At 45.7% G+C, this 15,234-nt stretch overlaps 1 protein-coding gene and 1 long non-coding RNA gene across 7 annotated transcripts in view; one reads left to right on the top strand and one right to left on the bottom strand.

Annotated features, from left to right (window-relative positions):
* GALNTL6 (polypeptide N-acetylgalactosaminyltransferase like 6) overlaps positions 1 to 15,234 on the top strand; it is a 930,232-nt gene that overhangs the window by 796,828 nt on the left and 118,170 nt on the right. The window lies entirely within an intron of this gene.
* The window catches only part of LOC118968471 (uncharacterized), a 168,402-nt gene continuing 165,756 nt past the window's right edge, over positions 12,589 to 15,234 (bottom strand). For all 3 annotated transcript variants that reach the window (XR_012129679.1, XR_012129678.1, XR_012129680.1), the window contains one exon: positions 12,589 to 14,600. This is a non-coding gene — a long non-coding RNA (uncharacterized lncRNA). The remainder of the gene's footprint in view (positions 14,601 to 15,234) is intronic.

Here is a 15,234-nt window from a genome sequence, read left to right as displayed (position 1 = left end):
GGGCTGCCAGTCAGAACCCAATTCCATGATTTCCTATATATGTGATTATGTTTTCATCATATCATTATGTTATTACAGTAATTATACTTAAGATGATGGTTATATTATATATATATACATATATATATATATATAATTTGCTTGTTAATCACTTCAAATTATTTTTTAAACAAAGCAGGTTCATATGAATACTAGGAGCGTGGAAGAGATAAAACCTGGCTTTGAGTCTAAGCCGATATCTTCTGAGAAGGGTGGTCTTTGTTCCTCATTGTGTGCAGCTGTAGATGAGTCTTAGTCTGTTCCAGCTACTGTAACAAAATACCACAAACTGAGTGGCTTATAAACAACAGAAATTTAGTTCTTTTAGTTGTGGAGACTGGAAATCTGAAGCCAAGCTGGCAGATTTTGTGGCTGGGGCGAGCCTGCGTCCTGCATCATAGACATCGTCTCCTATGTTCTCACCTGGCAGGATGGGGAGGGGCTCCCTGGGGCCTTTCCCAGGAGGGCGCTGACCCCGTCTATGGGGCTCCATCCTCACGCCTTGATCACATCAGAGCCCCCACCTCCACACACCATCACACGAAGGGTCAGGGTTCATGGTGAATTTTGGGGGATGCAAACATTCAGTCTAAGGCAGTGAGACTGTACTCAGAGATGTGCCGTATACAAGACTGATCTCAGAAATGAGGCACTTCTCCATTTTACCTCTATAGCTCCAGGGGGAAGGGTGTTCCCAGCCTGGGGCAAGTGCCCACCTTTGAATCTGATGAAACTGAAGTAAGTCAAGGGAAAGAGCAGGTCGGGAGAAGGGCTTTGACTTCGTACAGTCGGCTCAGGCTTGCTGGCCAGGCGCAGCTCTGTCCATCTCCCGCCGTGCTTGTGATCCCCTTTCCGGCCCGCCCCTTCTGGCCGGACCTCCATGGTGGGTCATTGGTAACTGGCAAACGCCAGACCAATTCCACGGATGGACAGAGTAATGAAACGAATGGGGCGAGAGCCCAAGCTGATGTCAGAAGGGAAAGCACGGAAATCGTTAATACTGAACCGCAGGAAGACAGAGCCAGGCTCCGTTTTGTTTCCCTGGGCTGCTGCACCAAAGTGCCACAAACTGGGTGGCTTAAAGCCAGAGGAATGTGCTGGACGACAGAAGTCAGATGTCAAGGACTGGCCTGGCCTCACTCTTGCGTCTGGGAGCCCCCAGCCCCACCCCCATCACGCCCCTGGCCTATGGGGACATAACTCCCATCCTCGTCTTCATGTGGTGGCCTCAGTGGCCTCACACCACCTTCCTCTAGATGCATATGAAATGGAACCTAGGTGAGTTATGATACAGGCACAAGGTAAGAGAGGTGGACGCAAGACATCCACTGTGCACCTCAGAGTGGCCTTAGAAGCAGGAAAGAGGTGTGGCAGCGACAGGGAAACAGGGCCCAGTCCACGGGGATGTCAGCAAACCGCGCATCTGCCTGTCTGTGGGGCTGCGTCCTCACCACCCCTCACAGGGGCTGCTGGTGGGTGAAGAGGTGACACAGGACTAGTGTCTGCAGGGACACCTTGTGCTAGATCTCTCCTTCCACCATCTCTTGGGACCTCACTGCTCTGATGTTGTGTCTACTTTCTGGCCAGCACAGTGGAAAAGAAGTTAAGATGTACTAGGAACACAGGCACTGGGCTCCACAGTAGGAAGATTTTTCTTGCCTCTTGAATGAGGAAATACACGAAAGGCACTTAAATACATATTTGCTTACAAGTGAATGGAGTACCATAAATTGCGACCATTCATTAATCATAATTGAGCAGTTTGCTACTCTTTGTCTTTTCATAGAATAGTAAGTAAGAGAGACATGTCATTTAAGTGAAAGGTTCCTGGCTTGGTGATGGGCTTCTGGTCTTCGCCTCTTGGTATCCGAACTCCTACATAGACACACCCTGAGTTTTCCTAAAGATCCTCTTTTGTTTTAGATTTTCCAGTGCCAGATAGAAAGGAATTCTTACATACCCAGGGCTAAATTATCCTGAGAAAATGTATAAGAATGATTGGCCATGAAAAGACAACTGATGGAGCAAATCTTTAGAAAGACGCTATCTGTGCCTTTTGCAAGTGCTGCGGAGACTGGCCCGGAATGGGAACGCGAGGCTGCCGGGAGCTGTCGCCTGCAGCGTACTGCCACCTGCTGGAAGAAGGGGACTCACTGCAAAGAGAGCATCGACGAAAGGTCAAATCCTCGCCCTTGCGAAGGGGGTTTTGACTTTTGAAGGCAAGGTAATGCACGCCTCAAATCAAGACAAAGAGCTCCAGGCTGACTGTCCACAGTGTCCCAGACTGAAAAAGGACCAAATAAACCCTGACTGTGAAGTCATCAAGCAGCCGGACCCTGGCATGACTTAGAGGAGAGTGGACGTAGCGACCAACTTCCTGATAGCGACCCAGGCCGACTCTCCTGAAAAAACGTGGGGACAGAAAACAAATGCCAGAGAGTCTCAGGGTGGTTTAGGGAGGAGCGTGGAGATAAATGGCTGGCACAAGAGGTGCAAAGCAAGACCGGAGTCAGAGGTCCCAGGGTCACCCACCCGCCGTGCGGCCTGCAGGCTGCAGCGAATACATGCCCGTCTAGGACCAAGCCGGGAAGAGCTAAGTGAAGCCCGGCTGCTGCTCTGCCGTCTGGACAGAGACATGAATAAACAGGCTCCCGCCACACACTGTGATTCATCCCGAAGTGGCAGCTGTACAACTGCTCTGAATTAATCTGCCACAAGGGACCAGGCAGGGAAAATCATCAGGGGGATCTGGGCCACACCTTGAAAGACCAGCACCAAAAGAGGAAGGTGATGGGAGAGTGGGAGGGGAAGGAAGGAGAGCAAACGACCTCCAGGGCAGGGGCGCTGGGGCCACACTGAGGGGACACGTAAAAGAGTAGCAGCCAATCTGTCCCACTGAGAAGGGCTGCGAGCGTCACTAGCTTTGAGCGTGGCCAGAGCCCAGGCTGGTCACCCATATAATCTGTAATCTTGGACAATCACTTTACTTCTCTGGACCTCGGGCTCTCAGTAAAACCCAGGCATATTGACCTTGATGGTTTCTGGGATCCTAGAGCCTAAATCCGGGCACACACAAGTCTAAAGCGACTTGAGGTTGCCTTGCAAGTGACTGCCCGCCTCTGACGGAGGATGCACGTCACAGAGGAGGTGCTAACATCTCCCATCTCCCAAACTTTAGAAGCCAAAGGACAACCCAAGCCAAGATTTAAAAAAGAAAAATGCTCTTCATAATTAAACAATGAACAATGGCTTCTGTCATTTGTTGAGTTTCCTCTAACTGCCACTTAGTGCCCTAGATGTTTCAGTTTTATTGACTCTTACCCTTACAACGATCCTTCAGCTATAATTACTATTATCTTCATTTAACTGATGATGATAAAGGATCATGGGAACTAAGTCACTTGCTCAAAGCCATAGGATCAATAGCAGAACTGAGATTCGAACCCAGGCCTCTGACACCACTCTCCACTGGGTGACTCTCAGATACGTAATTATTTACCTATAATACGAAACCAAAAATGCTGAAATCTGCCTGTTTGGGAGAACACTGTATGGGGTTGCTAAGAAGTTAGCTTCCTTCTCTTAGGTCCTCAACAAAGCTGAGCTGGGATTTCCAGACAGAGATAGAATGTGGTCCCCCAGGGTGCCTCCCCTGTATTGCTAGCATGCTAAAATATTTTAAATTAGACTATCCTCGTGCTTTGGAGACTCTAAAGGGCTTTCTAATGTAACACATTTTATTGCCTCTACTAGTAACAAACCCCAATTTTATGGTCTGTGTCTGTGATAAAGCTTCACTCATCACCACTCTCTCTAAGCTGCACAGAAGCGTGACTACCCAGCCTCAAAGATACCTCTCCAAAGAGTTAGTGTTTGCCGAGCCGAACTAACCTCGGCCTGTCCCCGGGGAGCTGACTTCCTCAGCGGGTGTGTCTTGGGCCCAGGGTTGCACAAGTGCCCCTTCCTGGCACCTTTCCATCCCACTGGTTCTCTCTGAGACTGTGTGACATGGGTGGGTGGGTGGTTAGAACCGGACTGATCTGGGGCCGTGTCTCCATGGAAACCACATCTTACTAGATCTCCCCAAGTAGAGAGGGGAAGGCCAGCCCTCAGCGGGGATCTAAAGGAGGCACTTGCTTGTGATCACCTCCCACATCCTGTTTCTTCACTGCCACCCCACAAATAACCAATGATCTCCTGGCCAGGGAAGGTCCAGGCACTCCTGGAAAAGCCAGCCTAGGCCGCCCTCCCCAAATGCCCATTACTTCAGTGTGGGGTTACCTTCTTCTCCATGAAAACTCCCATTCCTGACACCAAATCCTATATTGGATGTTACATTTATTTTGGTTTAAACCAATTCATACCAAAATATGCATCTTTAAAGGATCCCCTACCTTCGAGAACCTGGGTGTTTAATTCCCGCAGTGAATCTTTCTAGTACATCAGGAGGGTCAAAGAAGAAATGTGTGTCTCTGTAGGTTTTTTCTCTTAGGTTTTTTTTTCAGATACTACCAAATGAAATGCCATATTACTTCAAATCAGTATTCAAAACACAGACGCTATTAATAATGATGCCATACATTTGTCCAGCAATTTATAGTTTACAAGTAATTTCATATGTATTTTCTATTCCATCTTCCTAAGAATTCTGTGAACAGCCTCCTTAAGTATCATAATATCCACTCTGCTCCGGAGGAAACGGGTCACACAGTTCAAAGTCACACAGTCGAGGAACGTTGAAGCAGAAGCTAAACCCACAACGTCTAACTCTGAGCTCTTTAACAAATGTTCTAAAAAGCGAACAGGAGACTCGGAAGGTGAACTTGCTCAAACCAGGACATTGGGCTACAGGCAAAGCCATCTTCTCAGGGACTCAGCATCCTGTGCGTACAGGTCAGGACCTGTCCCACTTCAAGGGACCAAATCCCAGCTCAGCCCAGCTCAGCAGAAGCGGGGGTGCCGTGGACTCGCCCGGGAGGGCGGGAAGGGTGAGTCCTCGCTTCTGCAGCAGCAGGAGCTGGGCATCGACATCACCCCAACTCTGCCTCTGGCTCTGCTGTCCACACAGGCGGCTTCATCTTCCCAGGTCACCAGCCGGGGGAACCGCGCCCACACCGGGCCCATCTCAGCACCTCACAGAGAAGCCTATTTGTCCCGGCCGGGGTCATGAACCCTCCTGCCCCACTCATTCCTGCCAGGCAGGTTGGCAGCCCCCTGAACCACATGGAGTGTGTGTGTGTGTGTGTGTGTGTGTGTGTGTGTGTGTGTGTGTGTGTGTGTGTAGCAGGTGTTGCCCACCAGGATTGGGTGCTCCCCTGGGCTGACATGGTGATAAATGCCTGCCATGCTGGCTGCAAGACCAGCCTCTACGCTGGGCACTTAACATCCAGCTTGTACACATTCATCAGCAGGTCAAGGTTTTTAATTCAAGTGCCCACTCTTTTCTCTTCTCAGTATCCTTAGGTTGGTAGTTTGGAGGAATAGTGTAATTTAAGGGAGAAGCCCATGCCATTTGCCATTCTGGAGGTACTGCCATCTGCCCCCCATTCTGAAGGTACTGCCATCCGCGGAGACCAGAGAGCCCTGAAGCCGAGGACAAGCTGGAGGGGTGTCTCCTCGTTTACCGAGGGGGCTGCAGAGGAAGGCAGAGGAAGTGGCATTGGGTCTCTGCCTGGGCTGGCGCCCAGAGCCTCTCCCCCAGCTTCCCCCCTGCCTCCCTGGCCTTCACAGGCTCCTCACCCCTCACATGTGAGCCTGTCAAGGTCTGTAAGAAGCCCCGGGCTGACCAGGTGCCAGTCATTTACAGCCCATGAGACCTGAAGTCTTAGGTCGTTGTCCCCTCCCCTGGAGCGCGCTGACGCTCCTCCATCTGCAGAGGCTGCGTGTTACCAGGGACCTTTCCTGACATCTCAGAATTATGGGTAGAGCTTCAAAACTGGATATTATCCATGGATAACAAGAACTTGCTCTTTCTACAGAGACGTGCTGGGTATCCGTGAGAGAGGGAAGGACTCCCACTTAAGAGCAAAGACCCCAGAAAACCCTAGAGGCATTGAGGAGAGGGATCACAGGGAGAGAGAGGCATTGTACACTCCTTCACATCCTGCTGGGTCACAGAAACACCTGCCTGTCAGGGAACCTCTGGCCTGGAGAGTCAGAGCTTCCAGCAGTGTCACTCGCCTGGGGCCACCGTGCGCCTGCCCTCCTGCGGAGCAGCCTGAGTGGCCTGGGGCCTGGGCGGCCTGGATGGCGACTGAGGGAGAAGCCTGTATTTCTGCTGCTTTGCATCATCAGGATAAGGATGGCGAGATCTCCCACTGGCCAAGAGGGCAGAGAACCAGGCTTGTGATCTCTTTTTTTTATTAAGGTATCATTGATATACACTCTTATGAAGGTTTCACATGAAAAACAATGTGGTTACTACATCCACCCATATTATTTAGTCCACCCCATACCTCACTGCAGTCACTGGCCATCAGTGTAGTTGGATGCCACAGAGTGCCTATTTGCCTTCTCTGTGCTGCACTGTTTTCCCTGTGACCCCTTAACACCATGTGTCCTAATCATAATACCTCTAAATCCCCTTCTCCCTCCCTCCCCACCCACCGTCCCCAAAACCCCTCCCCTTTGGTAACCGCTAGTTCCTTCTTGGAGTCTCTGAATCTGCTGCTGTTTTGTTCCTTCAGTTTTTGCTTCGTTGTTATACTCCACAAATGAGGGAAATCATTTGATACTTGTCTTTCTCTGCCTGGCTTATTTCACTGAGCATAATACCCTCTAGCTCCATCCATGTTGTTGCAAATGGTAGAATTTATTTTCTTCTTTATGGCTAAATAGTATTCCATTGTGTATATATACCATCTTCTTTATCCATTCATCTATTAATGGACACTTAGGTTGCCACCATACCTTGGCTATTGTAAATAGTGCTGCAGTAAACATAGGGGTGCATATGTCTTTTTGAATCAGAAGTTGTTTTCTTTGGGTAAATTCCTAGGAGTGGAATTTCTGGATCAAATGGTATTTCTATTTTTAGTTTTTTGAGGAACCTCCATATTGCTTTCCACAATGGTTGAACTAATTTACATTCCCACCAGCAGTGTAGGAGGGTTTCCCTTTCTCTGCATTCTCGCTAGCATCTGTTGTTTCTAGTTTTTTCTATGTTGGCCATCCTAACTGGTATGAGGTGATATCTCATTGGGGTTTTAATTTGCATTTCTCTGATGATTAGCGATGTGAAGCATCTTTTCATGTGCCTATTGTCGATCTGAATTTCTTCTTTGGAGAAGTGTTTATTCATATCCTCCAACAATTTTTTAATCAGGTTATTTGCTTTTTGGGTGCTGAGGTGTGTGAGTTCTTGGATGTTAACCGCCTGTCAGATATGTCATTTATGAATATATTCTCCCATACTGTAGGATGCTTTTCGTTCTGCTGATGGTGTCCTTTGCTGTACAGAAGCTTTTTAGCATGATGTGGTCCCATCTGTTCATTTTTTATTTTGCTTCCCTTGACTGAGGAGACGCATTCAGGAAAAATTTCTCATGTTTATATTCAAGAGATTTTTGCCTATGTTTTCTTCTAAGAGTTTTTTGGTTTCATGACTTACATCAGGTGTTTGATCCATTTTTAGTTTACCTGTGTGTATGGGGTTATACAATAATCCAGCTCATTCTCTTGCATGTAGCTGTCCAGTTTTGCCAACATCAGTTGTTGAAGAGGCTGTCATTTCCCTATTGTATATCCATGGCTCCTTTATCATATATTAATTGACCATATATGCTTGGGTTTATATCAGGGCTCTCTAGTCTGTTCCATTGGTCTATGGGTCTTTTCTTGTGCCAGTACCAAATTGTCTTGATTACTGTGGCTTTGTAGTAGAGCTTGAAGTTGGGGAGCATAATCCCCTGGCTTTATTCTTCCTTTTCAGGATTGCTTTAGCTATTTAGGGTCTTACGTGGTTCCACATGAATTTTAGTACTATTTGCTCTAGTTCATTGAAGAATGCTATTGGTATTTTGATAGGGATTGCATTGAACCTGTAGATTGCTTTAGGCAGGATGGCCATTTTGACAATATCAATTCTTCCTATCCATGAGCATGGGATGTGTTTCCATTTATTGGTATCTTCTTAAATTTCTCTTATGAATGTCTTGTAGTTTTCAGAGTATAGTAGGTCTTTCACTTCCTTTGTTAGGTTTATTCCAAGGTATTTTATTCTTTTTGATGCAATTGTGAATGGAATTGTTTTCCTTATTTCTCTCTCTGCTAGTTCATCGTTAGTGTATAGGAATGCAACAGATTTCTGTGTATTAATTTTGTAACCTACAATTTTGCTGAATTCAGACATCAGATCAGGTAGTTTTAGAGTGGGATTCATTAGGGTTTTTATGTACAATATCATGTCACCTGCAAACAGGGACAGTTAACTTCATCTTTGGATGCCTTTTATTTCTTTGTGTTGTCTGATTGCCGTGGCTAGGACCTCCAGAACTATGTTGAATAAAAGTGGGGACAGTGGGCATCCTTGTCTTGTTTCTGATCTTAAAGGAAAAGCTGTCAGCTTCTCACTGTTAAATATGATGTTGGCTGTGGGTTTATCATATATGGCCTTTATTATGTTGAGGTACTTGCCTTCAATACCATTTTGTTGAGAGTTTTTATTATGAATGGATGTTGAATTTTGTTGAATGCTTTTTCAACATCTATGGAGATGATCATATGGTTTTTGTCCTTTTTTTGTTGACATGGTGGATGATGTTGATGAATTTTCGAATGTTGTGCCATCCTTACATCCCTGGAATAAATCCTACTTGATCATGATGGATGATCTTTTTGATGTATTTTTGAATTCAGTGTGCTGATAGTTTGTTGAGTATTTTTGCATCTATGTTCATCAGTGATATTGGTCTATAATTTTCTTTTTTGTGATGTCTTTTCCTGGCTTTGTTATTAAAATGATGCTTGCCTCATAGAATGAGTTTGGAAGTATTCCCTCGTCTTCTGCTTTTTGGAAAACTTTAAGGAGAATGGGTATTAGGTCTTCACTAAATGTTTGATAAAATTCAGTGGTGAAGCCATCTGGTCCAGGCGTTTTGTTCTCAGGTAGTTTTTTGATTACCAATTCATTTTGTTGCTGGTAATTGGTCTGTTCAGATTTTCTGTTTCTTCCTTGGTCAGCCTTGGAAGGTTGTATTTTTCTAGAAAGTTCTCCATTTCTTCTAGGTTATCCAGTTTGTTAGCATATAATTTTTCATAGTATTCTCTAATAGTTCTTTATAGTTCTGTGGTGTCCACAGTGATTTTTCCTTTATCATTTCTGATTCTGTTTATGTGTGTAGACTCTCTTTTTTCTTGATAAGTCTAGCTAGGTGTTTATCTATTTTGTTCATTTTCTCAAAGACCCAGCTCCTGCTTTCACTGATTCTTTCTGTTGTTTTATTCTTCTCAATTTTATATATTTATGCTCTAATCTTATATGCCCCCCCTTCTACTGACTTTGGCCTCATTTGTTCTTCTTTTTCTAGTTTCATTAGTTGTGAGTTTAGACTATTCATATAGGATTGTTCTTTCCTGAGGTAGGCCTGTACTGCAGGCCTTCACTGCATCCCACAGATTTTGTGGGGTTGAATTAATATTGTCATTTTTCTCCATATATTGCTTGATCTCTGTTTTTATTTGGTCATTGATCCATTGATTATTTAGGAGCATGTTGTTAAGCCTCCATGTGTTTGTGGGCTTTTTCATTTTCTTTACATAATCTATTTCTAGTTTCAGACCTTTGTGGTCTGAGAAGCTGGTAGAATTTCAATCTTTTTTAATTTAAAGAGGCTGTTTTATAGCCTAGTATATAATCTATTCTTGAAAATATTCCATGTGCACTTGAGAAGAATGTGTATCCTGCTGCTTTTGGGTATAGAGTTTTGCAGATGGCTGTTAGGTCCAACTGTTCTAATGTGTTTTTCAGGGTCTTTTGTCTCCTTATTTATTTTCTTTCTGGTTTCATCTGTCCTTGGGAGTGAGTGGTGCGTTGAAGTCTCCTAAAATGAATGCATTGCTTTCAATTTCCCCTTTTAATTCTGTTAGTACTTATTTCACATATGTAGGTGATCCTGTGTTGGGTGCATAGATACTTATAATGGCTATATCCTCTTGTTGGACTGACCCCTTTATCATTATCTAATGTCCTTCTTTGTCTCTTGTGACTTTCTCTGTTTTGAAATCTATTTTGTCTGACACAAGTATTGCAATGCCTGCCTTTTTCTCCCTATTAGTTGCATGAAATATCTTTTTCCATCCCTTGACTTTTAGTCTGTGTATGTCTTTGGTTTTGAAGTGAGTCTCTTGTAGGCTGCATATAGATGGGTCTTGTTTTTTTATCCATTCAGTGACACTGTGTCTTTTGATTGGTGTATTCATACCATTTACATTTAGGGTGATTATCAATAGGTATGTACTTACTGCCATTGCAGGCTTTAGATTCGTGGTTACCAAAGGTTCAAGGTTAATTTCCTTACTATCCAAGAGTCTAACTTAACTCACTTAATATGCTATTACAAACACAATCTAAGGGGCTTTTTTCCTCCTTTTTCTTCCTCCTCCATTCTTTATATATTAGGTATCATATTCTGTACTGTTTGTCTAACCCTTGATTGACTTTGGGGGTAGTTGATTTGATTTTGCATCTGCTTAGTAATTAATTGGTCTACTTTCTTTTCTGTGGTTTTATTTCCTCTGGTGAAACCTATTTAGCCTTAGGAATACTTCCATCTATAGCAGTCCCTCCAAAATACCCTGTAGAGATGGTTTGTGGGAGGTAAATTCTCTCAGCTTTTATTTATCTGGAAATTGTTTAATTCTTCCTTCAAATTTAAATAATAGTCTTGCCAGATAGAGTATTCTTGGTTTGAGGCACTTCTGCTTCATTGCATTAAATACATCATGCCACTCCCTTCTGGCTGGTAAAGTTTCTGCTGAGAAGTCTGATTATAGCCTGATGGGTTTTCCTTTGTATGTGATCTTATTTCTCTCTCTGGCTGCTTTTAATAGTCTGTCCTTATCTCTGATCTTTGCCATTTTATTTATTATATATCTTGGTGTTGTCCTCCTGGGTCCCTTGTGTTGGGAGATATGTGCACCTCCATGGCCTGAGAGACTATCTCATTCCCCAGATTGGGGAAGTTTTCAGCAATTACCTCCTCAAAGACACTTTCTATCCCTTTCTCTCTCTCCTCTTCTTCTGGTATCCCCATAATGCAAATATTGTTGTTTGGATTGGTCACACAGTTCTCTCAATATTCTTTCATTCCTAGAGATCCCTTTTTCTCTCTGTGCCTCAGCTTCTTTGTATTCCTCTTCTCTAATTTCTATTCCATTTACTGTGTCCTCTAATACATCTAATCTGCTTTTAAATTCCTCCATTGTATGTTTCATTTCAGATATTATATTCCTTAATGATTGAATCTCAGTCCCAAATTCTACCCTGAGTTCTAGAACATTTTCCTGCTCCTCCATGAGCATGTTTATGATTTATATTTTGAAATCTCTTTCAGGAAGATTGATGAGTTTAGTTTCACTAGGCCCTTTTTCTGATGTTTGTGGGATTTGGGGTTGAACCAGGTTCCTTTGACATTTCATATTTGTATGTGGTGCCCTCTAGTGCCCAGAAACTGTACTGGAGCTGCTCAGCCCCTGGAGTGATGGCAGGAGTCGCAGGGGAGCTGCATGGTACCTTGGGGGGAAGAAAGAGCTGTTTCCTGCTTCCCAGCTGCTGTGCCTGTCTCCACTGCCAGAAGTGGTGGACTGAGTGCACAGGTGTAAGCCTCTATGCTTTGTGTTGATAGCTGCCATAGGTGGAGCTTCCCTTTGACTGGCCTTATGCCAGTGCAGGGGCTGCCAGTTTGTGAGCCCATGCTGGCCAGGAGAAAGGCACAGCAGGCTATGTATCACAGTGAGGGGCCTCGGAGCTGCATAGCCAGCCAGGGGGATGGAGCGCCTGAAGCTCCTGAAAGTTCCCACCCTGCTGGTCAGAGTGCGCCCAATTTTGTCCACCTGCCCTTTCTCCTGAGCAGCAAGCTCTATGCAATCCTTGGCTATTTAGCACCCCTCTTGTTGTTAGGAAGTCTCTCAGACTGCCCACCTTTCTTTTGTACTAGAGCAGCCAGATGTGGATCCATTTCCACAAGTGGCTGGAATCTCAGTCTCTCTAAGTGTTCCGCCTGTCTTAGCTTTCCAGCCGCACTAATCTCCAGAGCACCAGGCAATGTAGGCTCATGCTCCCAGAGCAGATATCCAGGACTGGGTGTCCAGCAGTCCCAGGCCTCCACCCCTTCCTGCTCCATTTCTCTTCCTCCCACCAGTGAGCTGGGGTGGGGGAGGGGCTTGGGTCCCGCCGTATCATGGCTCTGGTACATTATCCTGTTCTGTGAGGTCTGCTCTGTTCTCCAGGTGTGTGCAGTCTGGCACAGCCTTCTTTCCTGTTGCTCTTTCAGGATTAGTTGTAATAACTCTATTTTCATATTATATGTGGTTTTGGGAGGAGGCCTCTGTCTCACCTCTCACGCCACCATCTTTAGTCACCTGTTCAGGCTTGTGATTTCTTGTAAGCCCTCTGCCCAAGAAAGCTGCCTGCCAAGGAAAGAAAAAGGCAGGGATCATGTCTAAGGCCAGAGGTATGGGAGGTGGTCCCAGGAGATCAGTGGCCAGACAATGATTCTGTAGTGTCAGAAGAGCACCCTTGTCCTAGCAGGTACACCCTTCACACACACACACATGTGCATGCAAACCCTCAGGGAGAAGGCCAGCATCTGGGCCCCCTCTACACCAGAGGAAACCCAAACCTGGAGAGAACCCCAAACACCACCAGCAAGTAAAATGGCCATTGGCCCCTTTCCTCTGCACCCTCCTTCCAGCCCTGGAGGAGCTGAAGCCAAGTGAGGAGAGAAGGTGAAACAGGACAATGGAAATAAAAGAGCTCTCTGCCTCTTTGCAGCATGTTCCAGACCCACCAGTGAGACGGGGCTGAGTGTGAGGGAGGAGCTCTCAGTGGTATGAAGAGTTAAAGTTTTTATTTCTGATTGAATGAGATTTGAAACCCTTCTTCAGGTTTGAACCCTGAAGAAGAAACCATTCTTGGGGCTGAACTCCCCTACACCTGAAGACCAGGACCAGCTGGAGATGTCACCAAGGGGCAGGGAGGGATAATGGATGCAAGCAGTGGAAAGCAGAGTTGGCAGAAGGTTCCAGGCTGCATCCACCGCCTTCCTGCAGCCCGTGCTACATTTCCTCATCACCTGCAGAGCAAAAGGCTTTGTCTTTGTCCTAGACATATGCAGAGCAGAGGGAGCCCGTGAGAGAAGTGCTCATGACTCACAAAACCACTTCCCATAGCCTGGCGTGGAAACCCCAGTGGGGGAGGTGTGAACCTTGAAGGAGCACTTTTTGAAAAGGTGGAAGACAAAGAGGAAGCCATCCCAGTTGTAGGCAGCACCATGATAGAGCTGTGGAGATTGGACCAGGCAAAGGTGAAAGACCAGGTTTGATTGGAGTGTCAGCTTCAGGGGGAGTTACCATCAGGGTTAAAACCAAAAATATAGTGTGGAGTCCACATATGGCATGTTTAAAGCTGATCTGAAAAATTTGGATTTTATTCTTTTAATAAAACCACAGGAGGTTTCTGAGCAGCAGACTATGTGATCCTATCTGCGTCTGACGGAGAATAACTCTGATGATGGGGTAACAAAGTCCAGAATAGCTGGAGTCTAAAGGAACAGAATGCACTCAGATTGATCAGGGAGAATACAGTGTAAACAGTGAGAGGCAACATTGTGACTGTGGCTCTGGAAATAGAGAAATAAGACAAAGTCAGGAAATAAGTCAGAGGTAAGATAGGTGGAGCTGACCGTGACCCCCGGCATGCACACGTCTCCATGGATATGTGATTGCCATTCCAAAAATAGCTTCCAGGACTTCCGCAGAAATCGCCTCATTCCCGAGGGAACCCCAGGCTCCAAAGGGTCAGCTGGGCCCCCTCGCTCCCCCAGAGCTCAGCAGGGCTGACGGAGAGTCAGCTCCTGCTTGATGACGAGCTCTTGGCAGGTGGGGCGGCTGCTCCTTGCTGGCAGGACCAATGAAAGGAACAGCCCCATCTCCCTCCTCGCGCCCACTGCTCTGGAGAGGGCCTCTATGCCAGTTCCTGCCAGGCGGAGGCAGGCGGCTGCCCTAGCATCTCAGTCTGGCCCACTTCTGTGAAGACGGGTGGATGATAAACTGTCAAAATGAGTGTTTTCCCTCACGTGGAGAAATCTTGTGACCACAACCAGGAAAGAGAGTATCTATAAGCTGCTGGTTTTCATTTTCCTTGTTCAGCCCCAGTTAAACTCCTCCATGGAAATCTTTGTGGAGACTCGGGGACTTTCCTACATATTCTCCAGAAATAACCCTGTGACTCCAGAGCCCGGTTATGTCAGCCTGGGGCTGGGGAATGACAGTCGGCCACCCTTGCAAAGGCTTCCTCCAAGTCAGGGCAGTCGGATCAAATCGAATACAGAAGCCCAGACATCCTGAAGAGGAGAAAAATCAATGTGAATAAATGTACTTTTTAAATAAAATATGCTTTTACCTAATTGAAAAGTCATTATCAATTAGTCAAATACAACTTTAATCAGACATGAATGATTGAGGAATTCTGTATTCAGAGGAAGAACGCAGGCTGGCATTTCAACAAGCTCGTGTCTCCTGCCATTCACCTGGAAACCCTTTTGCCAGGTAGGTGAGGTGTGAGTTTTAATTCCCAATATCAAACCAAGAATAAAATTATTTTAATTGTGGTCAACCGGGTAAGGAGCATTGATAGTCTAATTGCTGAGCATTCATCCCATATTCTGTCCCCAGGTGACACACCTGAGCCCAGTGCGTCAATAATTCATTAAAGCACCTCCCTGTGCATCAATTATCAAATCATGCTCCTTGATTGTTTTACTTAGGGAAAGTTACCCTTGTGAAAAAGTCTTTTGCCAATTATCAAAGCAGGGAAAAAAAGCCTCAAAGCACATTTGATTTCCATACGAAGAATATAAAATCTTACAATAGCTGTTTTCTAGGGCACATGTGCAATGGCGAATGCACAAGATTCTCACCAGGGGTCTGTCCTCATCGTCCTCACGCAGGATTTATGGGGTCGCTGAGTTAGGTGGT

Source organism: Manis javanica, chromosome 3, assembly GCF_040802235.1.
Source record: "Manis javanica isolate MJ-LG chromosome 3, MJ_LKY, whole genome shotgun sequence".
Classification (NCBI taxonomy): domain Eukaryota; kingdom Metazoa; phylum Chordata; class Mammalia; order Pholidota; family Manidae; genus Manis; species Manis javanica.
This window is presented reverse-complemented; position numbering and strand designations above follow the sequence as displayed.